Source organism: Alexandromys fortis, unplaced genomic scaffold, assembly GCF_014885135.2.
Source record: "Alexandromys fortis isolate MF-2015 unplaced genomic scaffold, M_Fortis_MF-2015_v1.1 scaffold_3, whole genome shotgun sequence".
Classification (NCBI taxonomy): Eukaryota; Metazoa; Chordata; class Mammalia; order Rodentia; family Cricetidae; genus Alexandromys; species Alexandromys fortis.
The window spans coordinates 4,206,002-4,230,069 of NW_026067909.1; the positions used below are offsets into that span (position 1 = coordinate 4,206,002).

At 49.4% G+C, this 24,068-nt stretch overlaps 1 protein-coding gene across 2 annotated transcripts in view; it reads left to right on the forward strand.

The window, feature by feature from the left end:
• The first annotated feature begins 2,286 nt into the window (after positions 1-2,286).
• The window catches only part of Ptpre (protein tyrosine phosphatase receptor type E), a 144,448-nt gene continuing 122,666 nt past the window's right edge, over positions 2,287-24,068 (forward strand). The window contains exon 1 of one of the 2 annotated variants that reach the window (XM_050137189.1): positions 2,287-2,545. The gene's annotated coding sequence lies outside the window, so the exon portion shown is untranslated. Of the gene's footprint in view, positions 2,546-9,918; positions 9,940-24,068 lie in introns of those variants that run through there. The other variant, XM_050137185.1, reaches the window with a different exon arrangement.

The following is a 24,068-nucleotide window of genomic DNA, read 5'->3' on the forward strand; positions in this document are numbered from 1 at the left end:
TGCCTCCTCATCCTGTTCTCAAGGCTGTCACGTTCCAACAGCAGATGTCTGACTAAGGCGACACGCTCCCCTCTTGGTGGCTAACAGACTCTGCCTCCCCACCCCTGCAGTGCTAACAAGCTTATCAGGGCTTTGAAACCGTCGTCATAGTCGTTGTCACCAGCTCTCACATTAGCTGGGCTCTACAGCTCTAATGGCAATCAAGTCCAGAGCTGGGTGATGTCATTGGCTACACCCAACCTGGACTGTTCCCTGAGGGCACACTCAGGAGGGGGCTACCTGCCCCACTGGGCACTGGGCAGGTTACAAGACAGCCTGCTGCTGCCTGCTGCTGCCTGCTGGGACCTGTCCTCCTTTGCTCTGACACTCCTCATGTGCACTGTGTGTTCTGGCTACTGGGTGTGTCTTGTGTTGCAGGATAGAGACAGGCACAGCCTGGGCTGATGCCACTTCCAGGCCTGGGGCAGAGGAAGAGAGCAAAGACAGACACCAAAAGAGCAAACAGCGCTGGGTGGTGGTGCTGCGTGCCTTTAATCTCAGCACTCGGGAGGCAGAGGCGGGAGGATCTCTGTGAGTTCGAAGCCAGCCTGTTCTACAGAGCGAGTTCTAGGCCAGCCAGAGTTACACAGGAAGAGCTTGTCTCAAAACAAAACAACAAACAAATTGCGATTCAATTCAGTAAGTGATGCCAGTGATGAGGGTTTGTGAGAGAAGGGTATGAGGCCTTTGGAAAGGTGATTGGCAGAAAGATAGCAAGAAGGGAGGGGTCCAAGCAGGAAGAGCCTTTTCGCAAGTTTTGAGAAAGAGGAGCCCCATGGTTGCACTAGATGAGCAGGGGCTTAGGCACTGGCTGTCAGGATATTACTCAAGGTAGGGAGGGAGTGTTAAGCAGGGAGTCTGAAATCAGAGGGCAGTGCTGTCCTAGTGGAGGCAAGCACAGAGAGGGAGAAGGGGACTGTATTCAAGGTGCACAGAGGTGCTAGGCAGGAGTTAGATTTAGAGATGGATTAGAGGCAGAGTCCAGAAACCAAGAGCAAGGGCTGGGGCTGAACTGGCAGAAGATGCTAGAAGAAGTAGCTTGCCGGTGTCTGGAAGGCTGTACGCTTCTGAGTGATGTGCGCTCGGGTGGAGAAGCCCCCTCAGGAGCAGGAGTTCGTGAGGCAGGAATGAAGGACAAACCCTTAGCTCCTCGGAGACAGGTGTGTGGGAAGAGAAGGGAGGATGAGCTCGTGTTTCCGCTCCATGGAAAGGGAAGAGCATTCTTATCACTCAGGAGGGTTCCACAGCTCTTGGGGCTTTCCTTCTACAGCTCTGTCCCAAACAGACCCCAGCTGAGTAAAGCATTGATTGCTGGCTCTTTGAAACTGTCACCCTGTAAGCCAGCTTGGCTCTGAACTCTAGCAGCAATAACCACCCCTACACACCTCTTTCTTGCCATACATCCAAAGTCAAGAGCAAAGAGAATAAACACATCCTTCCTTGTCTACTGTCATAAGCTTGCTCTCTAGTGCTCCTGAACCCGCAATCCCTGTCCCAAGGAATGGCACTGCCCCACATTGGACTGAGATTTCCTTTATCAATTAGCAATCAAAACAACCGCCTACAGACATGCTCACAACTTAACCAGGTATAGATTATTCCCCCTTGAGACTCAATCCTAGGTTGTGTCAAGTTGGCAGTTCCCTTTCTAGTCCAAGCGAAACCACTAAGAAATAAGTCCCCAAATAAGCAGAGCAGGCCCCTGTACTGTGCGCTGTTCCACTGTATTTAATTTTGTTAGACATTTCTTACTAATTGTACACCCTCCAACACCCACCATGGGGCGCCCGCACACTCTTTTCTGGGAGGGAGTGTTTGGGACATTTCCAAGTTCTGCCAACTTCTCTGAACAGGCTTGTTATCAGATGCCCCAGCCCAGCTTTACCAGTTGTAAGACGCAAAGTGCATCCCAGTCCAGCAGGCAGGCTACTTCCTGGTGTCCAGGACCAAGGCTAAACATGAACAGGAAGGGACCCTGAGTTTTTTTTTTTTTCCGGTTGGTCTGAGTGTCATCACCCCTTGGCACCCTCCATGGTACCCTGTGTCTGGGCAGAGGGCCAGGAAAGGGGCGCTACAGAGAGCGCACGCGTCTGCGTCCTCCGGGTGTAGAAGCCACAGCCCCAGGAGGGCGGGCGCCCGCGGTGCTCTCCCAGAGCCCGGCACCAGGCGTCGCCGTCGCCCCTCGCAGCGCCAGGGCCCCGCCCCCGCCGTGAAGCAGGAGCCAGAGCCGGAGACCTAGCCCAGCGCTGGAGGCGGCCGGACCCGGCCAGACAGATTTCCTGCTCCTCTGGAGGACTGCGAGCTGTGGGGCTGCGGGCTGTGGGCTGCTGGCTACGGGAGAACTCGCCGGCGTCGCGGGGACCTCGCTGCCCCCGCGCGTCCCCACGACCCTCCCTCGCACCGGCGGGAACAGCGGGCGCCCCGGAGCGGAGCGGCGGGCGGGCGCCCGGGAGATGCGGAGTCGCCGCGGTGGCGCGATAGGCGCGACAGCACCGGTCCCTGGGAGGTAAGTGGCGCGGTGTGGGCTGGTGACATTGAGTACCGAGGTGGCCGTGCACCCCGTGCACCTTGAACAGACCGGGACAGCCTGGGCCACTGCCGTGGGAGAAACGGGTCGTATTGCGTCCAAGTCAGGTCCTTGCCACTCTCCTAGTGTGCGGGATGCCGGCGACTGGAGACCGTGCGACCCCGGCCACCTGCCCGAGGCGCAGTCCCAAATTGGCTGTCACCTCGGCAGCTCTTCTTGGTGAATAGCTAAGCTAAGCTGAGGGCGTGTGTCTGCGGGTGGCGACCGTGTGAGGGTGACAGTGACCCAGGGACGTGTGTGAACGCCGTGGAAACGGGAGGGAGTGCCAACCGGTGTGTTGGGGGCTGAATACCCAGGGCTTGAGACTGGAGCATTTCCAGAAAGTGACTCCAGTTGCGCCAACTCCCGGCGCCGCAGGGGCGCTGCGGGGATGCTGGGGATGCTGGGGCCCAGTCAGTTGGGGATTTAGGGTCACGGTGGGGAAACCTGCAGGTAGCCCAGGTCTCACTTCGGGAATTACAGTCGGTGCGGTGCCTTGAGGAGGTCCTGGAGCCAAAGGCCAGCGGTACCCATCTTGGTGCTTCCCAGGACCATCTGGGGAAGGCTGGGAGACCCACAGGGTGATGAGGCAGAGCCAAGCCCAAGGACTAAGGACTGAACCTGACCTAAATTCCTTCCAGGCATAAAGTATCTTTTTAGAGAGCTTAGACCGTGATGCCTGCAGAATCACATTATTGGTTTATATGGAGTTACAACGACTCTCTGAGTGTTGGAACCTCAGAAACTGAAGGAAAGAAATGGGTGGCCTTGACTGTGTCACGGAGTTTGAAGGAAGATCAGCAAATGATGCTCATGTGTTCTAGGAATTGCTGTTCTCTCTTCAGTCAGTAACGTCCTTGTACATAAGAGACTTGTGACCCAAGGTGCCCAGGCATCTTTCCAACAATGTTTATCTTTTTCTCCCTACAACTTAAAAATCGGTGCTTAGTTGAAGTGGAGTTAGGGGATGAAGGAGGTGGGAGTGTCTTTCTAAAACTGGGGCACTAAACCAAGGGGGGGAGTGAAACAGTGGGTTGCTGGTGCTTGCCAGGGTCCCTCAGCTTTCAGGATATGGAAAAAGTGGACAGAACTACTTTTTGACAATAGATGGACGATGGGGTTTCCCAGTGCAAGTTCAAGGGCCGGGGAAACAAAAGGCCAGGTGTTGGTTTGCCTAAAGTGGAGGCCCACACTGTCAGGGAGAGGAACCTGAAGCCTGGCCCTGGCCTCCTGAACGCCACCTGGGGGCTCAGGTCCTAGTTTCTTAGAGTTAGTGACACATCCCGATCCCCTCAAACACAACCCAACAGTTTTCTGGTTTGGATGTTGGTAGCTGTTTGTCTCAGTGAAAGGCCAGGTCACTGGATAAACTCGATTGGAGGATCCAGAATCCCTCAGGCAAATCAGCCCTGAAGGTCAGTGAGGGAGGCTGCTGCTCGGAAGCTTCCTGGAGCCCCTGTGGGGTCACGAGGTGAGAACAGAGCAGGTCATTGCTTCCCAGGCTGAAAACCCATTTGTTCTTGCTGTGGAGATACAGTTGGCGCAGCGGGACTCCTGGGTCAGCAGTTCTACCTACCTCTGAGGAAGCCTGGAGGAAGATTTGGAACTCTGTCCTGGAAGTGATCTCTTCAGCCCCAGGCATTCCTGCGTGCAGTTCTTTTAGCCTTGAGGAAGTTCAGGGAGGTGTGGGAAGGGTCCTGAATCCGTGGGTTCAGTTGGTCAAATTAAGTTCTGCTTTGGTCCTCAGGTCTCCACCAGGGAGGCCATTCATTTATTGAAACCATCTTCCCCTCCCTTGTTGGTCAGAGGCAAATTTATAGGCTGAGGTACCCTTTGCAGTACACCTGATACTTTCTCCTGGGGTGTCATGTGCCAAGTCAAAGGTGTCACTTTGTGGCCCCCTAGTTTCCCCCAATATTTTCTTCATCCTTCTAAACACACTAGCTTCCTTTCTGCTTCGGAAAGGGGTGTGAGCTGGGTCTTATGTTGGCACGGTGCTGTGAGTTCAGTCTCTGGAGCATGTGTGCTTGTGTGCACGAACATCTCTGTTTCACTAGTGTCTGCTGCAACATATACTGACGCGTACTGACTCATGGAGAGGGGAAAACAGTCCATATGGGAGCTGCAGGGCCAGTTCCTGAGGGGATTCCGAGCTGAAGAGACCCTAGAGGACCTCCCAAGGAGGCAGGTTTCGGAGCAGGAAGGGAACAAGAGCTGCATGCGTTCTCTGCCCTTCCTAAAACATTTTCTCGTTTATTCTGTCTGAGTCACACCTGGGGAGGCTCTGCTCCAAAACAGAAGTGAATGTAGCTGTTAGGAGAGAGCTGGGCCTCTTCAACACCTGAGTGTCACTTGAGAAAGTCCTGTGCAATGTAGGTCATCTTTGGTTTGCTGTCTCTAGCAAATGGAGCTGTGGCCTAGTCTCTCATGAAGACCACCTGCTACAAGACATGGAGCCTGTTCAGCCTCCAGCTAACTTTGCCCAAGTGTCTTAGCCTCCCGAAAACCTCCTTGGACCCTCTGTGCTGGAGTAATCCCTTTTCTTGTTGACTCTATGGAAGGACACTTGGCTTTATTGTAAATTACTTGTTCTAGTCTATTTTAGGTCTTTATTGATTTGTTTCAACAGTTCAGCTTCTCCAATAAGGAGTGTGTCTCTGAGACGGTGGACTTTGGGTTCAGACTTTTGGTATTCAGATCCTGTCTCTGGTGTGGCCTTGGTTAAATGGCTCAAGTTCACACCACGCTGCTCATTCTGCAGGAGTGGACTGCCCGTCTTAACTTTGCAGGGGTGCTGAGGTGGCGGCAGAGGATACGAAAAACTAGAAAGCATGTGGTCCTCACCCAGGAAGCTAGATATGTTCTCCTGAAATACCTAATGCTAAATACATCCTATGTGTTATAAACCAGTGTGGGACCGGCTCAGTGGGGAAAGTGTTTGCCTTACAAACAAGAGGACCTGAGTTCGAGCCCAAGAACATACATAAAATGGGCCAGGTGTGGCGCGGCACACTTGTATTCCCAGCTCTGAGGTTTGTATTCCCAGGTCGGGTAGTCTAGCCTATTTGGTGAGCTTTAGGCTAATGAGAGTCCCTGCTTCAGAATCAGCAGGTGGTATTTGAGAAACGACATCAAAGGTTGTTCTCTGGCCTCCACATACATCACATGTATGTGCACCACCCCCATACACACATATGCACGAAGATTTGAATGAACAAAATCCGTATCAGTAGGAATAGTCTTTCTTTGTGGACTAGTTCAAATCAATATGATGTGACACACTAGGCAGCTTTAACTTTTGCACGATGAGCTGGATGACCATGTGAAGTTTGCATGAATGGGGTACTTAATCTCAATGCCTCTACATACCTGTGCACCAGAAGGGAATCCATTCTTCAACATGCACCACTGACTCCGGTGTTAGTGATTCGGGAGGCAAATTACAATTTGCTTTTGACATTAGCCTGGGTTTGTGGCCTGAATTAAACCATGCCAGGTGTGAAGCCAGATAGAAACGAGGTAACCCCCCCAGCACCAAGAGGCAGTGTAGCCCAGAACGAAGCATGTGGAATCAGGGCATAAGGTCAGTCTTGCAATCATAACATAAAACCTTGAAGCTGTGCATGGCCCCCAACACCCTCTGAGCTTAATTCTTTCCCCCAAAGAACAGGGAGGCTGTGGGGGCATCTCTGGGGCACCTCTGGGGTAGCTGTGAACCTTTCCTGGCTCGTGGACCTCTAATCAGATTCTACCTGCCCTCCAGATGGTTGGGATTTATAAACCACACCTAAGGTGATAGTGGTTTATAAAATGTTTCTATTTCTCCCGCTGCTAGATGCAGGCTGGGAGAGTCTTCCTTTGGGAATTACCCACCCGGCCAGCCTCCTTCTCTTTTCTCTGTTCCTGCTGTTGTTTCCCAAATCTTGCCAGTTGGGGTCCACCCCATCCAGGTGTGCCATGCAGGGACTTTTGATGTGGTTCACAGCCTCTGCACTCATTGCACCTGGCTCCCTGCCAGAAATGTGGGTCCCTTTCTTCCAGCTACATAAATAAATGCTTCAAAGGGCTTGGTGAAGCTTATGAAATAAAAACTCTTAGCAATATAGTTCAGAAAAACAAATGAATATATCCTTTTATATTGATCCCCAATGAAGGAGGAGCCAGATAAAGTATTTTTAAAGAATGGTCATCTGTTTTGAGATCTCTTTTAAACACAGCTAAGAACACATTTAATCTAGTCTGTCATGGAATTGGTATCAAGTATTAATAAGAAAAGGGAGTTCCTTGTTTTCCTCCCCCAAACAGATAGACTCTCCATCAACAGGAACAAAACTGAATTAAAAATTGATCCTTAGCTGGGCTGGAAGTCTACCGTGCTGTATTCAGGTGTCTGGGTGTTGGTAGTTTGGGGTGAAGAGAGGTGTGTTGGATGGATAGTTTGTTTGGGCCTCTGGTCTGGGTGTGGGCAGCACAGACTCTGATCCCCTGGAAGGTCCAGTGTGGGGATCACAGCTCGGCTATGAGCTCCTGTAGCTCATGTGTGATTCTGTATCTGCCTCGGGAAGGCCAGACTGTTACAGGATGCCTGGGACCCAGCATGGTTTGGCTGTGAAGTGCAGGAATGCACGGGCCAAGGGAACAGAGCTGGTGGTGCATGAATGAGTCTGTGCAGGTAGGGTGTAGGAGGCCAAGTACAGAGGGCTGTCCAGCCGTGTCACCCTGCTTGGAACATAGCCACAAATAGAACAGACATGTCTTTGTTTCCCAGGGGAGATGGCACAAACTCAGGTTCAGGTCTAGCAATTTGAGTTGGAGTGGTGGGGTCAGAAGGATGTGGTCCTCGGTGTGATCCTGAGTAAGTGTGGTTCTTTGACTCTCTCTCTCTCTCTCTCTCTCTCTCTCTCTCTCTCTCTCTCTCTCTCTCCCCACCCCACCCACCCCATACACGTACAGGTATACTCACCCACATATGCTCTTGTATAGGTCAAAAGTTGATGTCTGGTGTCCTTTCTCCATCCTCTTTTTAAAGATTACTTATTGATTTTATATCCACATATGAGTATTTTGTCCACATGTTTGGTGTATATGTGTACCATGTAAGTGCCTGATGCCCACTGGGTCAGATTGCCTGGAACTGGAGTTAAAGGTGTTGTAAGCTGCCAAGTGGGTGCTGGGAACTGAACCTAGGACTCTCCAAGAGTAGCAAGTACTCTTAAACACTGAGTCATCTCTCCAGACCTTTTCCATTTTAATTACTGAACCAAGTCCTCTCAGTGGCCTGGAGCTCACTGTTTTGTCTAGACTGACAGGCTAGTGAGCCCAAGGATGCTCTTGTCTCTATATCCCAGTGCTAAGGTTACAGGTACATGCTACCACAGTTGGCTTTACGTGGGTCTGGAGATCTGAACTCAGGTAGTTATGCTTACAGGGCAAGCACCTAGTGAGCCATCTTCACAGCCCTGTGATTCCAGTCTTTAGAATAGAAAATGGACATGGATATGAAGATCTGGTGTGGCAGAGAGCACAGCAGAGACTTGATTACTTGGTTTACGCTTGCAGAAGGAGCCTTGGCCCTTGAACCAAGGTCTTGAGCGCATCCAACACTGTCATGTTGTCCTCTGGGCAGGTGTTGGGTTTCTAGTCGAGAAACAGACATAATTTTTGTTAGGATTTGGATCTATTTGGATGCTTCCAGCTGGACATTAGTCACCATTTGTACTCGGGCGAAAATTAGTTCCATTTTTTTTTCCCCTCTGAACTAGATTTTTGGATTCTTGTTTATGGATGCTTGATTGCAGTTTATTATGATAAGTGGCCTTCAGACTGTGGCATGTTATTTTGTCTCCAGCTCCAAGGACCTGGAGTTTCCAAGCTGTGTCTCTCCAGCCAGTCTCTAATCAGTTTGCTTTGGGGGCTGAGTGCTCTGTGCACACAAGGCCCTGACCTTGACTCAAGGCCAGCAGGCCCAAGTGCTGTGCGGGGAGCAAGACATCCCCCCCCCAGTGGGGCCTGGGAGGGAGGCAGTCCTATCTGCCACAGGTACCTTGTGAAGCCTGACAGCTTTGACCTTCCTTTCTTCTCCTCTTTAAAAAGACCAATCAGTCTCAGAGCCGGACACACTCCTATCTGCACGATTTGATACCCTGCCTGAAGGTTTCCCTCCTGTTTGTCTGAAATCCCTACCACAGAAACCAGCTTTTAGTTCTGTCACTGAGATTTCCTAACAGGTGGGTTTCCACCCATAGGGAGGACCACATCTCCTTCGAGGATGCTGATCATCGCATCTTGGAGGCAGCCCACATCCCTGTGGGTGGAGGAGGGCACCTGGAAGCACACAAGGATTGGAGGACACCCGTGGTCAGTTTTTTTTTCTTGTGGCACAGTTTCTCACAGCTAGCCTGGCTCTAGCAGCTTTATATCAGTCACGTGTTCCAGAACACACTGCGGGCCACAGGCTAGTTGATTTGAGGAGGAAAGGGATGGGTCTTTAGAAGCGGGAAAGCCTCTAGCTTCTTTTATGGATGAAGTGCCCCCTTCTACAGAATGCCCTGGACTGCTTTCCAGGTTCCCTAGGGACTCGTGGGGAGCTCTGGGGTGAGGGAGGCACGAGTCTAACTGAGAGTACTTATTAGGCAAGTTCCTCTCCAATCGGCCTCCACCCTAATCATCTACAAACAGGGAGGAGCCAGAAGGGACTGAGGGAGAAGAAAGAGAAAGAGGGGAGTAATTGAGCTAGGCAATGAAGGAGTAAGCTAGACTCTCAGAGGACCACGCTTCTGTCTCCCACACCCGCTAGCCAGGAGGACCGCAATCTGCACGTGTCCTTTCAAGTGGGGATGTGGAATCTTCTATCTTGGGCACACCCAAGCAGAAGATAAGAATCAGGCCCGGCTTGAGACAGTTTAGAAAACATGGTGGCACATGGTTGCGTCAGCCATAGAATTCAGGCCCAAACACCTTGGTTCTCTGAAGTAGAAGTTCTTTCCCAGTTACAGAGGAGGCAGTCAGTGTAAATTAATAAACAGCCAGAAAGTATATGTCCTTTTTGTTGCATTCAAGGATATACATAAACTCAGTCTGGGCCAGGGAATTGTTGCTTTAGGGTACTTTTTATTTTTTAATGAATATAAAGCTTATAAATGTTCTCTCAAAGAGAACAAAACATTTAGCTTCACAGATAAACAAAACTCCTCCAACAGTCCTGCGTGTACTGTGAAGTTCACTGATAAAAAACGAAAACAATAACAATGACAAAAAGGCCTCCTTCCTTTCCAGCCACATCATCCTGCACTGTTACAAGTGGAAGGAATCCTCGTGCCTGAGCTCAGTCCTCGGTGAGTGGTTTTGGAGGACCTGAAAGCAGCCTTCATGGGCAGCAGGCACTGGAGTGATGGATGGGGGCTGTTGTGAGATGCACCCGTGACCCTGCCCTTACCTTCCAGCTGCTGTTGACTTAGAGTTCTTTGCTGAGCTCCTAGTGGCTCTCAACCAAGTGCATCCGTGATTCAATACATTTCTCTTTGCCCACACAGCGGGCTTCAACACAGCGGTCCTCTGTTGATGGTGTTATTAGCCTGCTCATTTAAATTTCTTTGAGCAAAGCCCCGACTTGGGCTCAAAAGTACAAGAGTGGGAAATTTAATAACTTTGCTCTCTGTCTTGAGCCGAGTTAGGCCTGTTCTTAGCAAGCTAGAAATATTTCAAAAGGCTCTTTCTGAGTTTTCCCCCAAATACTAGCGGCATTTGAGAGCCTGCAAGAAGAGGCAAATGGAATGCTTAAATCTCTATCGAACGTTTAGATGATACGCACTCTGTGCTTAGCACTGAAGTTATGACCGTGCCTGCCCTCTGGATGCCCCAGGTCCACAGGGGCACAGAAGCTACCATCCCGAGGGAGGGCTGCAGAGGTGGGGCAGAGCAGGTGGAATGGGCTTTTGCGGTGGGAACTGGAAGGGCTTCATTACGGAGAACAGGCTTGGGTGTGGATGCTTTCTTGGCAGTCTACAGGACTGAAATAGTTCAGACAGAGAGGCTTCTGTACACTTGCCCAGCAGTGGGAAGTGGTTTCTCCGGCCTGGGGAACAGCAGGTGTCTAGATGCAGCTGGAGAAGGGTCAGTGAGGAAGGCATAGGAAGCACGGTGCTTTGGGGTTCAGCATTCACGGGGTCACCAGCTAAGTGTCTGGAGCTGCCTGAGGAACCAGTGACCCCCTTGGGGATTCTGCAGCATGCTGCCAATTCCATCTGTAGAAAAAAAAAATGTTTGTGGACCACTTTCATGGACCTCGTCCTCATCATGAAACCCATGAGTTTGGAGCTAGGTTGATGGCTCAGTAGGTAAAGCACTGGTCTGCCTGGTTTTAAATGCTGAGTATGGTAGTCCATGCTAGTGACGTGGCTGGAGATAAAGGAAAGTTCTGGCTATGGTATGACCCCGAGCAGAGGTTAGTGTGGGGAAACTGAGGCCACGGGGTGAGTTCTTAGGCTATTTTATCACATTGGTCAAGAGGCACTCCAAGAACCAAAGCCCAGAGTTTCTGGCTGGGGTGACCAGGTGTTGCTGGAGCAGATGCTGGCTCAAAGGCCAAGGGTGAGGCCAGGCTGTGGGGAATGTGGGGTGCACAGTGTGAGCCCTTGACTCTCTTGGGTAGGGGGTTGGGTCTGTCCAATAGAAGCAAAGAGCCTTTTAAAGAAAACTGCCTTTCTGTGCTAAGCTGTTCATCTTCTTAAAGCTCAGCAAAACCTGTCACATCAGAGATATATGCTCCTAAGGTCGGAGTGTCACCTGCTCCCACAACCAAAGCTGCTATGAGTAGCCTTATATGGTTGCTAGTGGGAAACCTTGACCTCCTTGGGAGACAAAGCTTACGTTTTCATTTGTCCTGGAGTCCACGACGTTCATCCAAGGACCTCAGCCTATCCGGGAGCCCACATTTTAAGTTTCCTTTGAAATTGGGGGAAATCTATGTAGAAACCATGAAAGTTCTGGAAGAGGGAGGAACGAGACCTTGGGAAAAGGCTAGAAGACGGGTGATGTTTTCAGAGCCAAGGCCGTGAGAGTGTCACAGCGCTGACAAAACCCTGGCTGATCTCACCTTGCAGGATAAGAAAAGGGGCACAATTCCAGCAAGAGCAAGGAAGGAGCCCCCAGGCGAGGTTTGACCCGTGGAGTGTTGAGTGGCTGTTTCCCAAGAGTGAAGAAGTGACTGGACAGCGAACTGCAGGCATTGGCCGCCTGTTGTCTATCTGCAGAAGGGAAGCTCTCTGGATGGCTTCCGGTCCAAAGTCATGGTGGTCAGCAGCAAAGTCACTAGACTAAGCTTCAGTTCTTGTTCTGCCTGTCCATCCTGACCCGGGTATCTGCCCAACCACACGGGGCAGTGTCTAGGTATGAAACATAGACATGGCTGGGTGTCTGTGCATATGAGTTTGAACATACTGCATATTGATGAAGTAATCCTGAAAAGGCATTTTTTTAATCAAATACAAAGAGGAAAAAGAACCACTCCATTCTAGTTATTTTCTCAGCGACTTCCCTTGTGTGTTTTACCATCACCAGAAATAGATTTTTCTGTGTGAATCTTTCTGTTTGCCAACAGCTGAAGTCACCTCCTGCCTTCCTCAGCTGAGGATGCGATGTGCTTCATCTTCCTGGTTAGAGATGGGGCCTGTCAGCAGGAAGTTAAGGAAAGTAAGCCTTCCCTGGAGCCCCAAGACTCATTTCAGGGATCAGCAGTTCAGCGTCTCTTTCACATTCTGAGCTGGATGGACTGATCCTTCATTCCCCCTTCCTGAGCCTGAAGGAAGGAAGCCCTGTACCTGCTGAGCAAAACCGAGGTCTATCCTTGAGCAGGACCTGAAGGCGAGGTGGTGCTGTCTCCTTCTCTGTAGTCACCCTCTGTCTGCTCTGCTAGGCCTCAGTAATCCACCCTGTAAACTGCTTCCAGGAGGAGTTTCAGCAGCAGCCCGGGGACCTGTCTCATGCATGGTGTGCTTTGTTTAGTAAATGATTTATTGTTTGTTTTATTCAAATGCACAGCATGAATGGATGGGATTGTGCCGGGCAAAGATCAATGGCTGGGATTCTGGCTACTGTGCTTAGCCTCGGCTTGTGTGTGTGTGTGTGTGTGTGTGTGTGTGTGTGTGTATGTGTGTGTGTTCAGGATAGCAAGGATTGTTAACGCCTGAAGGTTGGTGTTTTTTCCTTGGTGTCTTGGGATCTTGGAAGCTGGAGCAGGAAGGCTCAATTTACCAAGCTGGGTTTTAACCTGGCAGATGGAGAGGGTAGCCATACCAGGGATGACAGCTCTGAGCTCCTTGCTAGAATGATGTTAGGTAAAATGTTCAAATGTAAGGGGCTTAGAAAGTACATTGACAGAAGAGGAACTGGTTTCTAGTACCTAGGGTAGGATGCAATGGTTAAAACCAGAGACTCCCTGAGAAGAGGCCCAGGCCCCACTGCAAAGAGGGACTTCAGGCTTGCGATTCTGCCTCTCAGCGGAGACTGCTGGGGTCTCACTTAAGGCTCAGTCTGTTGGTTCCTTTCTTCATCCTCAAAGCCAGGTTCCCAGGGAGCTGGGAGAGATGTAACTGTCCATATGGGCAAGTACGAACAGTCACCGCCCCCATACACTACCAAGGTTAGAATCTGGGGGAGCATAAGGATGAACCCCAACTCTGACTAAGGGAGGGCCAGCACAGAGTACCACATGGGGATGTCTGTCCCTAAGAATAGCAGGCAGCCTTCTTCTCTCTTGGGGCCTCAGCAGGGATGTGTGGGATGTCGCCTCACCTGCGGGAAGGGGAAGGGCCCCATGCCCCTATGAACACTTGCATTAGAGCTCATCCAGCACAGTGAGGAACCAGCCCAGAAAGTCATCGTCTTCAAATAGAAAAGGAAAGACTATCACCCTTTATCTTCTCAGTCACCTCCTTCAGATGTTCTAACACAGTAAGAACCACACTTTCTGCACAAGCCTTTCCAGCTTACGGCCAAAGGATGCCACTGCCTACATTTTGCTTTGGTTGTCAGGCATTTGAGAGGTTTGTCCAACAGTCTCACCTCTCCACTTAGAGCCAGAGTCTGTCGCCAGCTTTGTGTCAGAACACCAAGGCGTGTGAGAGGTGAAACACAACAGAGTTCCCTCAAGGTCATGATCAGGCTCACTCACTGGCTGAGGGAGCTGAGGGCTCAGGAACAGCAGGGCCCAGGCCCAGAGAGTGCCATCACCTCAACCATTGGTGCCACAATGGTGTCTCCAGCAGTCTCTCATCCAGACTGCCCTGTAGAAGGAGATCGTGTATCCCAACAGAGTCAATTGAAGCTAGACTGACTGACACCCCACCTGAGAGTTTCCTTGCTCTGAAAGGCCACACTAGGACGGTGGGTTTTTTTTTTTTTCTAAATTTCCTCTACGGGCAGGGCTGGCTAACTGATACTTTCATAGCCTTGAGTTCACGTGGGGTTAGGGATGGAATCAGCCCCATTCAACCCATGTGGTTCACACATAGGTAAACCTCCAGGAACTGTACTTAAACTGTAGCAGTGGGATGAGAGCAGATGACAGATGACTCCCTCAGGACCCCTCACATTCTGCATTCTCCTCAGTTGGTGTGGTTCATTCATAGGGTGGGAGAGAGCACAGGGAACTGCCCTCAGACGTGGGAGAACTGAACTCAGGTCTCTGGAGATGAGAGCGTGAGCAGCGGGCCTGCACGCTCCCCCCCACCACCACCGTTCCCCCCTATACAGTGGCCCATGAGCACCTGTGGAGTGATTTAATGTCATTTAAAAATCCAGACTGTGAGAGGCTGTTGGCTCATCCTTTAGAGCCTCCAGGGTGTTTCCAGAACCCCACCCCCTTGTGTTCACCGTCGCTTTTTACAGTTAGGACAGAAGTCACAGGCTTTACAAAGCTCCCTCAAGAATCTCAGCATGTGGCCAGGGCCAGAACTCTAGGGCCTCTGAAGAGTTCCAAGAATGTGGCCAGGCTCTTCCACTATAGAGGAGGGCAGGAGGGTAGCCAGGAGAATGGGTGGGTACAGCTGCGGAACCCAGAAAGGTGTTCGTTCTGGACAAGCCCAAAGTGCCCTCTGTTTGAGCGCCTCTGCCCCGGCAAGAAAGCACTCGAGGGAAGCAGCTGGATAGAGTGGACCAGGGCACGTCGTCTGTGGTGTGGCCAGGTCTGGTCTCAAGGTTACTCCTTTAGAGAAAACAGGCTGTGGAGGACTGAGAGAAGACACGCTGCCTGGTGCAATACTGCCAGCCCTCTCATTCCTGCAGAGCCTCTTGCTCATCTTGTTCTCTTTGCTGCACCTCCAGGTAGACAAACACCAGCATTCTGACTATCCTTACCCAAGGACCCTCCATATGGAATACAGCTCCCACATCTGTCTGCCCTCTGGGATGCCATGAAGGCCTGTTCCTTAAGGGGCTAACCCTGTGGAGCTCCACCAGCTTAGCAACCCCTGTGGGAAGGGGTCTGCTCAGGCCCTGGGCCGTCCACATGAACCCAAAGACCTCTCTTTCCAGAAGCCCTGTTTTTTTTTTTTTTCAGGTGTTGCTGAAGTTACAGTGCTTGTTAGGGGCCATCGTCTATTTTTGCCATCTTGGTTGGGCAGTTGCCCAACTCTGCCTTAGACCACCTCTGCCATATACGATATGACTGTCCTGGGTTTGCTTTTAAAGAGCTCCATTTTGCTGCAGTAGAGCCGTATTCCTGCTCAGTGTTTCACTCTGTAAAGGAGACCAAAGCACCAGGCCCAGGCAGGTGCCAGCATCACAGACAACGCTTCTCAGGGGGTGGGTTCCCCCACAGCCACTTGCCCTGGCTCCCTTCCCCACCAACACCCCACACTGTGCCAGCTCTGTTTGTTCCACTCAGAACCTCGCAGCCAGGGCTGCTTAGCCTCTGGCTGAGGACACTGGAGTTGGCCAAGTGAATGTGCTGACCTGGAGCCAGCAGCTCCATGGGCAGCTGTGGCTGCCTAGAGCCTTTGGTGGCTTTTCCCTTCCACATTCCTGCCCCGGGTCAGAGAGGCCTGGAAAGTGGGTCCTTGAGCCTGCACAGAATGGCATGTCATTCTTTGGCCATGAGTAATAGCTAAAGCCCCCAAATGCCTGGTGTTTTCTCTTTGTTGTTGTTCAGTGTTGGGGATGGCCTCACCCTGTGAGGAGGGCACAGCGGGTGGCCTTCCTGGAACTGAGCACCACCTAGGAGCACAGTGCAAGGGCATGGCTGTATGGCTGTCTTATTTCTCACTGCTACGAGTCCTGGGGAATTCCTACGACAGAATGCTTTAAATTAGTTTTAGGGATTCATAGAGGATTTTGCTATGGAGAAAAAAATCTTATCAAAGTAACCTTTGTGTTAGATACTGTGTGTGTGTGTGTGTGTGTGTGTGTGTGTGTGTGTGTGTATGCTCGAGCATGGGCGCATGTGGAGGTCAGAGGACACCCTCAGATTTTTTTTTTTCTTTTTTGAGACAGGATGTCTCAGTTGGCCCAGAATTCCCTGCTCTGGTCAGGCTGGCTAGCCAGCGAAGTCCCAGGATCCTCTTGTTGTCTCCTCTCCAGCACTGGCTTTATAAGCATAGTCCACCACTCCTGGATGGTTAAATATGATCTGTGGTTGACGCTCAGGTCCCCGTGCTTGTGTGGCAAACACTCTCCTGAGCCATGTCCCCAGTCCCTCCATCTGCCTTTCACAGAGGGCCCATATCATACACAACTTACGCTTCATTTTCTCTGCCAGGATCTCAGTTCAATCTGGAATTTGAGGTTAACATTCAGCAGGGATCCCAATCGCTAGCCTTTGTTTCCAGATGCCCAATTTCTGGTGAGCTCCCCCCCCCCAGGATCAAAATGTATCCAGCCGTCATGTTAGTGTTGGTACAGTGTGGGGTCTGGTTCTAGGTGGGGACATCAGTGTAGAAAGGTTACACTGGAAAATACTTATAATGAGCACAAGGCACTTTTGGGTGGCGTTTAAACACTGTGTCAAGATGCATGAAAATAAAATTAGCCACGGTGTCAGGCTGAAGATGTCTCAGGGAAAGTGAGCGTCTGAACAAATTAAAAGAGCATGTGAGGACAGCCTTTCGGCTTTGTTTATCTGGTCTGTGGAGATGGTTAGAGGGCTGTGGACATGGCTGTTTTCAGTAAGGAGGCTGGGGAAGGAGGGTAAGATGACAGTGAGACAGGAGCTAAGGGCTGGAGAGAGGCTCAGTGGCTAAAGTGCTTGCTCTGCAAGCGTGGGGACCTCAGTTCAAATCCCCATCACCCATGTAAGAAGCCAGGCATGGTGACATGTGTCTGTAACCCCAGAGCTGGGATGACCTCTGACCTCTGAGTCTTGCTCCAGGTTATCTAGACTAATTGGGAAGGTCCAGATTTAGTGAGAGACCCTTTCTCCCAAACATGAAGGGGAGGCCCAGCAGGATAGCTCAGTGGGGAAAGCCACTATTCAAATGCTCTGAAGAGATACCAAGAACAAGAAAACTTATCAAAGAAAACGTTTAATTGGGGGCTGGCTTCCAGTTTTAGACAGTTAGTCCATCATGGTAGGAAGCATGGGAGCAGGCAGGCAGGCGTATTGCTAGAGCAGTAGCTGAGCTCTTATATCTAATCCACAAGCATGAGGTAGAAAGAAAGAGTGTGCCTGGCTTTGGAAGTCTCAAGGTCCACCCCAGTGACATACTTCCTCCAATGAGGCCACACTTCTTAATCCTTCCTAAAATGTCTACCAACTAAGGATTAAGCATTCAAACATATGAGTCCATGAGGGCCATTCTCATTCAACCCAAACCTAGTGATCTTAGTTGCTGTTGGCTCTGCACAGGAACCCTTATTGGACTCCTGCATGGAGTCAAACTTGCAGAACCACTCTAGGTCTTGATGACTGTTCTGGTTGTTAGTCCTTATCAACTTGACACAAGCTAGCATCCTCTGGAAGAGGACCCTACCCTCGATTGAGAAAAATGTCTCTTATCAAGTTGCCTATGGAAAGTATGTAGGGCATTTTCTTGATTAATGGTTGATGTGGGAGGGCCTAGATCACTGAGTGAGGTACCGCCCTTGGGTAGGTAGTACTGGGTCGTATAAGAAAGCAGGCTGACCTCAACCGAAGAATGGATAAGGAAAATGTGGTGCATTTACACAATGGAGCACAACACAGCAGAGAAAAATAACAACATCTTGAAATTTGCAGGCAAATGGGTGGAGCTAGAAAACATCATATTAGGTAATGTAACTCAGATCCAGAAAGACAATTATCATATGTACACACTCATAAGTGGTTTTTAAACATAAAGCAAAGAAAAAAAGTCTACAAATCACAGTCCCAGAGACCCTAGACAACAGTGAGGAACCTAAGAGAGGAATGCATAGATCTAATCTACATGGGAAGTAGAAAAAGACAAGATCTCCTGAGTAAATTGGGAGTATGGGGACCTTGGGAGAGGGTTGAAGGGGAGGGGAGTGTCAGGGAGCAGAGAAAAACGTAGAGCTCAATAAAATCAATAAGAAAAATAATAATTTTTAAAAAAGAAAACAGACTGAGCAAGCCATGAGGAACAAGCCAGTAAGCAGTATTTCCCCATGGTCTTTCTTCAGTTCCTATCTCTAGGGTCCTGCCTTGAGTTCCTGCCCTGACTTCCTTTCACAATGGACTATTAACTGTAAGTTAAAATAGACCCTTTCCTCCTCAAGTTGACTTTGGTTATCATGTTTCATTGCAACAAAGGAAATCTAACCAAGACAATTATGAACAGCTGCCTTCCTCCCAGAGAGCAGGATCCACAAAACAAGCAAGGAGAAACCACCATGTCTTTAGGATCTAGTCTCTTAAGTCATGTCCTGCCATTTCTATGATATGCTCATTGTGACTCAAGTTAGCCATATTTTTACATGGAAGCACAGCCAGGCCCTTTCCAAAGAACAGATATTGACCAGGACTCCTTATGTTAAATCCTGGCAACACATGGCCAAGTGTGACTTTGGTTAACTCAGTGAGAACAGAAACTCGACAAGGCTGCTGGAAAGTTCTCAGAATCAACATTGAAGCTGGAGAACAAAGCTCAGAGAGTGAGCAGGAGTTCAAGAAACCAGAAGCTCCTGCTTCGGTCAAGGTCAGGCCACGGCAGCTTCTAATAAGGATGTGGCCTGTAGTCCTCAGCCTCTGAGGCCAACAGACCTTGATCATGTCATCTCTTGAAATAATCGTAGAGCCTCCCGGGACCTTCATGTCTGCTAGGGTAGAGCCTATGCCTTGTGTCACTTACTCGGATGTCAGGCTCATGGAGGATCCAAGAGGACAGGGAGACCCCTCATCTGAAAAGTGAGCATTTTGAATCACCCATGATACAGGTGGAGATCTCTTCCTGAACCTGGAGGGGAGATCAGGCTGCTGAGCACTGCCCACAGAAGAGAACGCCTCCCCATGTCTGCTCTGCTCTGAGCTCCAGTGTTCTTCCAGCTGCGCTCTAGCCTCTGCTAGGGTATATTATATATTATATATTATATTGCATGGCGCCTTATGTGCACTGACATGGCACACCCTTTAGAGGTGGCAGATAACCCTGCTGTAAAGGAGCTAATCCTTTTAGAGAACAAATACTCTTCAACCATTTTTCTTTTAAAGATTAGAACTCTGTGAAGCAATTTTTCTCAAGGCAGAATAAGGAAGCTTTGCATTTCTTCTTTTCGTTCACAGTAAGGAACTCACGTGCACAGTATCAGTTTGCCGAAGTCCATGCTGAGAGACAGGAAAAAATTGCTTTCCTTTTCTTTTCCCTGGTGAGTAAGTGCCTCTAGGAAGAAAGTAGGGGTTGTTAACAACAATTTTTAAAGGGTTCCGGTTTATTTTCCTCGGTTACCTACAAGGCCGATTAAATACGAGTTCCATTAGGAACTAAGCATAGCCACCCAGGAATGAGGAAGAGGCAGCTGTCTTACACACACCCAGACACATTCGAACAGTCCCCTTTTTCTTCTCTTCAGAGCCCTCCAATCATATGTGGCAGAGATAGAAATCTTTTTCTCTCTTGGAATTGCGTTCACCTTTCCCGGGAGAGGATGCGGCTGAGAGTTTGAGATGCTGTGCTCTTACCACGGGGGACTAACCACAGACAGACTCTGTGGATCTGGAATAGTCCCCAGGCTACCACAAAAGGCAGGCTAGCAGGTGAAGGACTAGACAGGGACATGGGCTGGGAGGCTTCGGTCATTGTCCAAGGAGGCAGGGAGGAGAGGGAAGGGAGGAGGAGGGAGGGTTGAGAGAGGGAGAGAGAAAGAGAGGACTAAGGAGAGGGGTAGGGGGAGAAGGGGGAACTCTGGGGCCTCAAGTAACCAAGCCAGACCTACAGTAGAGCAAGCCCACAGTCTCATACCTATTTAAGGAAGTGGCGGCTTGGGAGCCCTGCAGCATATTTCTTGATGAATCTCATTTTGTGTTTTGTTCTCTGGCACCTAAACACACTGTTGTCACAGGCTGGCATTAGATGAAATTCTGGCTAGTGTTTTCTAGAGACAGACATTTCAAAATGACCGGAACATACTCATTGTAGCCAGGCGCCCCTACCCACCAGGGCACCAACGTATTATCCAATGGCATAGTTGCAGTTTCTTATATTCATTTAAATGCACGTGAGACCAGCCCATTAATGCATAGCAGAATGGACTGTGAGAAGCTCAGTAAGTTGGAACCGAGAGTTGTACACCTGGGAATCAATGTCAGATTCAGCGGCCCCCAAACCAGGCTATCTTGAGAGACATGAAGTCAACACTGATGGAAAGGCATTGCAGGGACAGCCTGGGGTCCCATGCAGCATTTGTTCCATTTTTTTGTCATCATGACCATGTATCAGAGCTATTTACATCTTGCAATTAAACACGTGCTGGAGGAAAACACAGACTATCTCGCTTGGGGGTGGGCTGCCTCAATCATCTCTCTTGGAATGCAGGTGACTGACTGCAGAGCAAGCAGAGAGTGAGTCGTTTCCTGCATTGATTAAACTTTTAAGAGAGAAATAATCTCTTCCCCCCAGTGCGCTGCAGAGGTCTCCTGATCGTCTGCTACGGTTGCCTATGCTGATCTAAAACCTCCTTTCCACATGGCTTTCTCCGTGGTTTACGCTGCGTTTAGACGTTAAGCACAGAGAGTTTGGCTAAGATAATGGGCACCCCTTTCAAACCTGCTGGAGAAGGCTGGCTTGGAGTGGCCCCCACCTGATTGACTCTCGCTTCATCTCCTGCGCCTGTGACAGCCTTCAGATGTCCGGTTCAGGCACGCTCCAGAGCCGATTGACGTGAGTGATTCACAGCCCTTCAAGCCTCACTGTTTGCTTTCTGTCACTTATCTGTCCACGCTATCTCACACGCATCTGAGCAAACCTTCACATCCCTTTAGCTGCTGAGTCGTGATTTGTTTATCTAGCCGTCTTCCGGGCCCTGGTTCCAAGCCTGCACCCTCTTTCAGTAAATCTTGGCCATTGACAGGCCTGTGTCTGTTTCCTTGCGGCTTAAAATTCCCGAGAGGGAAAGAGCAGGAGGAAACGAGGAGCGGATTCAGTGGTCCTTTGGCTGTTTTAAAGTGCACGCACGGGCACCAGTTTGCCTTGATCCAGCCCTCTACCTGTGGGGAAATTTCCAGTACTTAAACCCATTTCCTCTTTTTCACATCGTCAGTGCTTCTGCTCTATCTACTGGCAGCTTGACAGATATACTGTTCTGTTCCAGGTTAGGCAGGATCCTTGTCATTCACCCTGAACCCAGCTGCCATGCGGACTGATCAGAGAGTGAGTGTCTTGTTGTGGGCAGAAACTTGGAGGAGGTCACTCAGAATACACGTCTCCCTTCCGAGTAGTATTTTAGAAACCACAGTGTTTGGCAGATTGGGGATGTGTTGATGGTGTTACATCAAAACACAGTATTCACTTATATACAGAGTTGTGGTGGTGGTGGTGTGTGCGTGCATGTGTGTGTGTATAAATGTATGGAGGTCAGAAGATGATTTACCGGAGCTGGTTTTCTTCTTTCCCATGTGGGTTCCAAGAATCAAATTCAGGTTATCCTCAGTCCTGGTAACAAGTGCCTTTACCACCATCCCCACCCAATAATTAAGATTTTTGAAAAGATTTATTGATTTTTTATTTATGTGCATGAGCATCTTGCCCACATGTTTGTTTGTATACCACATGTGTGCCTGGTACCCAAGAAGGCTGGGGAGGGGCATCATATTCCCTGTTACAGATGGTTGTGAGCTACCATGTTGATGCCAGGAAATGAACCCAAGTCCGTTGCAAAAGCACTCTTAACTGCCAAGCCATTTCTGCCATCCTAAAGTATAGGCTAGGCTGTCCTCGCGTTCACGGTCCTCTTGCCTCTGCCTCTTCAGCGTATCTTCTGGTTGTGAGCCGCCACAACCAGCTGTCAGCTGGCTCCATCGAAGAACAAAACACTGAACAAACATGTCAGCGGTTAAGGCCTCGGCAAATTGGCTTTTGTACAAAAATTAGCTGTATGGCTGTGCAGAGGGACAGGCCTTTTGCATACAGAAGTGGCTGTACATAGATGTATGTGCTCCATTTGCCTGTTTCTGTCAGGACCTCAGGGACTGCGAACCCAGCTACACTATTCATACTTTCAAATTACACATGTGCTACTTGATGCTAAAAGGGAAATTAAGCCTTGTATCGATGCTCACCTCATAAGAGCACTATATTTGGGGAAAGGGAGCTTAATATGCATTGTAAAATAAAATTAGAAGGTGATTTGCATTCATGGCTCCATATGCAATTTGCGTCTGTCAACGACAATTTCTGAGATTAATTTCTTCCATGATGTGTGCTGTGCAAATAATAAACTTATAAATCTCCTTATCATCTAGATTATTGCCCAAATCCTTACTACTAATGCAATGCAGTGTTACTTGGAAGAATGAGTTCAATGAGAAATAGAAAAAAACTATACTGATCAGAGACAGGTCTTTAAAAAAATTTAAAAAAAAGTTTCCATTGAGTGTCTTTGTGAGCCAAGGACACAAAACTCCAAAAATCAGGTCCTTGCCCTCAAGAATCTGCTACTCAGACATGCTATTTCTAGAGGGTTCCTGGAAAGACTTGCCCCCAGTCTCCCCATGATGAGCATGGGTAAATCTGTTGAGGCTATAGCCTCACCAAGGGACCCTGAGAAGGTACAAGGACACCCATGGCCAGAGCTTTACAAAGCAGAGGGACTTCCCTCCTCACATTGTGAATATGTTGGGCTCAGGATGCAAAAGCACTTAACTCTTTAGTGCAAGGACGGAATTCAGGGAACCTGGGACTCTGATTGGGGTTGGTATTTGAGCCTTTGTTTTCTCACTGAAGAAGCAAAATGTTCATATATTTTCCTTTCTCTTTTAGAAATCTTTGTGTGTGTGTGTGTGTGTGTGTGTGTGTGTTTGCCTTTTTTGGGGGGATATAAACAGTGTGTTGTCTTTATATTCTTGACATATTTTATCCCCTCAGAGCAAACTTCTCTCTTATTTAATTGGACCCTCCAGTCCCAACCATGCCCTGCTAGCCACTGGGGAGTCTCCAGCTCTGTCTGTCACCCGGCCTTTCTTGTAATGGTAAATCTAGGGAATCGCTTTGTATCCAGCCTTGGGTCTGGCTTGTCTCACTTAGCGCAAGGGTTTCTGACTCATTCCCTGTGTACCAGGAGCTCATTCCACTCCATGCAGAGTGGCATTCCACAGTGTAGAGGTGCCACTTTTGTTAATGCACTTCTCAAATGGAAACATCTGAGCTGTTTTCCATTTGGGAGCATGGAGTGAGTGGGGTGGCTCTAATGTGCACTTAAAGATTTGTGTCAACATGGACTTTTCTTTCTGATGAATGAATGAGGATGAGTTTGCTGGATCTCATATTTGAAAATTACATTAGACCATGTTGTGGTGGTGCACGCCTTTAATCCTCATGCTTGGAAGATCAGAGTCAGGCAGATCTCTGAGTTCAAGGCCAGCCTGGTCTACAGAATGAGTTCCAGGACAGCCAGGAACTACACAAAGAGACCCAGTCTTGAGAAACCAAAAACTGAAAAGAAAAAAGAAAAAGAAATCTCTGAACTGTTTCCCACAGAGGACACACTATTTGCCTTCCTACCAGAAGTGCATGAGGTTCAGTGGCTCTGATCTGTCTTGGTTGGCCTTAATTATCAGTTTGACCCAGGCTAGTGTCCTCTGAGAGGAGAATCCTCGACTATGTATGGGACTACCTAGATCAGCTTGGCCTTTGGCCACGTCTGTGGTGGGGTTGTCTTCATCAGCAACTGAATTAGGAGAGCCCAGCCCACGGTGCAATGCCATTTCCAGTGTAGGAGGTCCTGGGATATGTATGAAAGCTAGCTAAGGCCAAATTTAGGAATGAGCCAGCAAGCAGTGTTCCTGCATCATTTGTACCTTCAAGGTCTGGTTTGAGTTCCT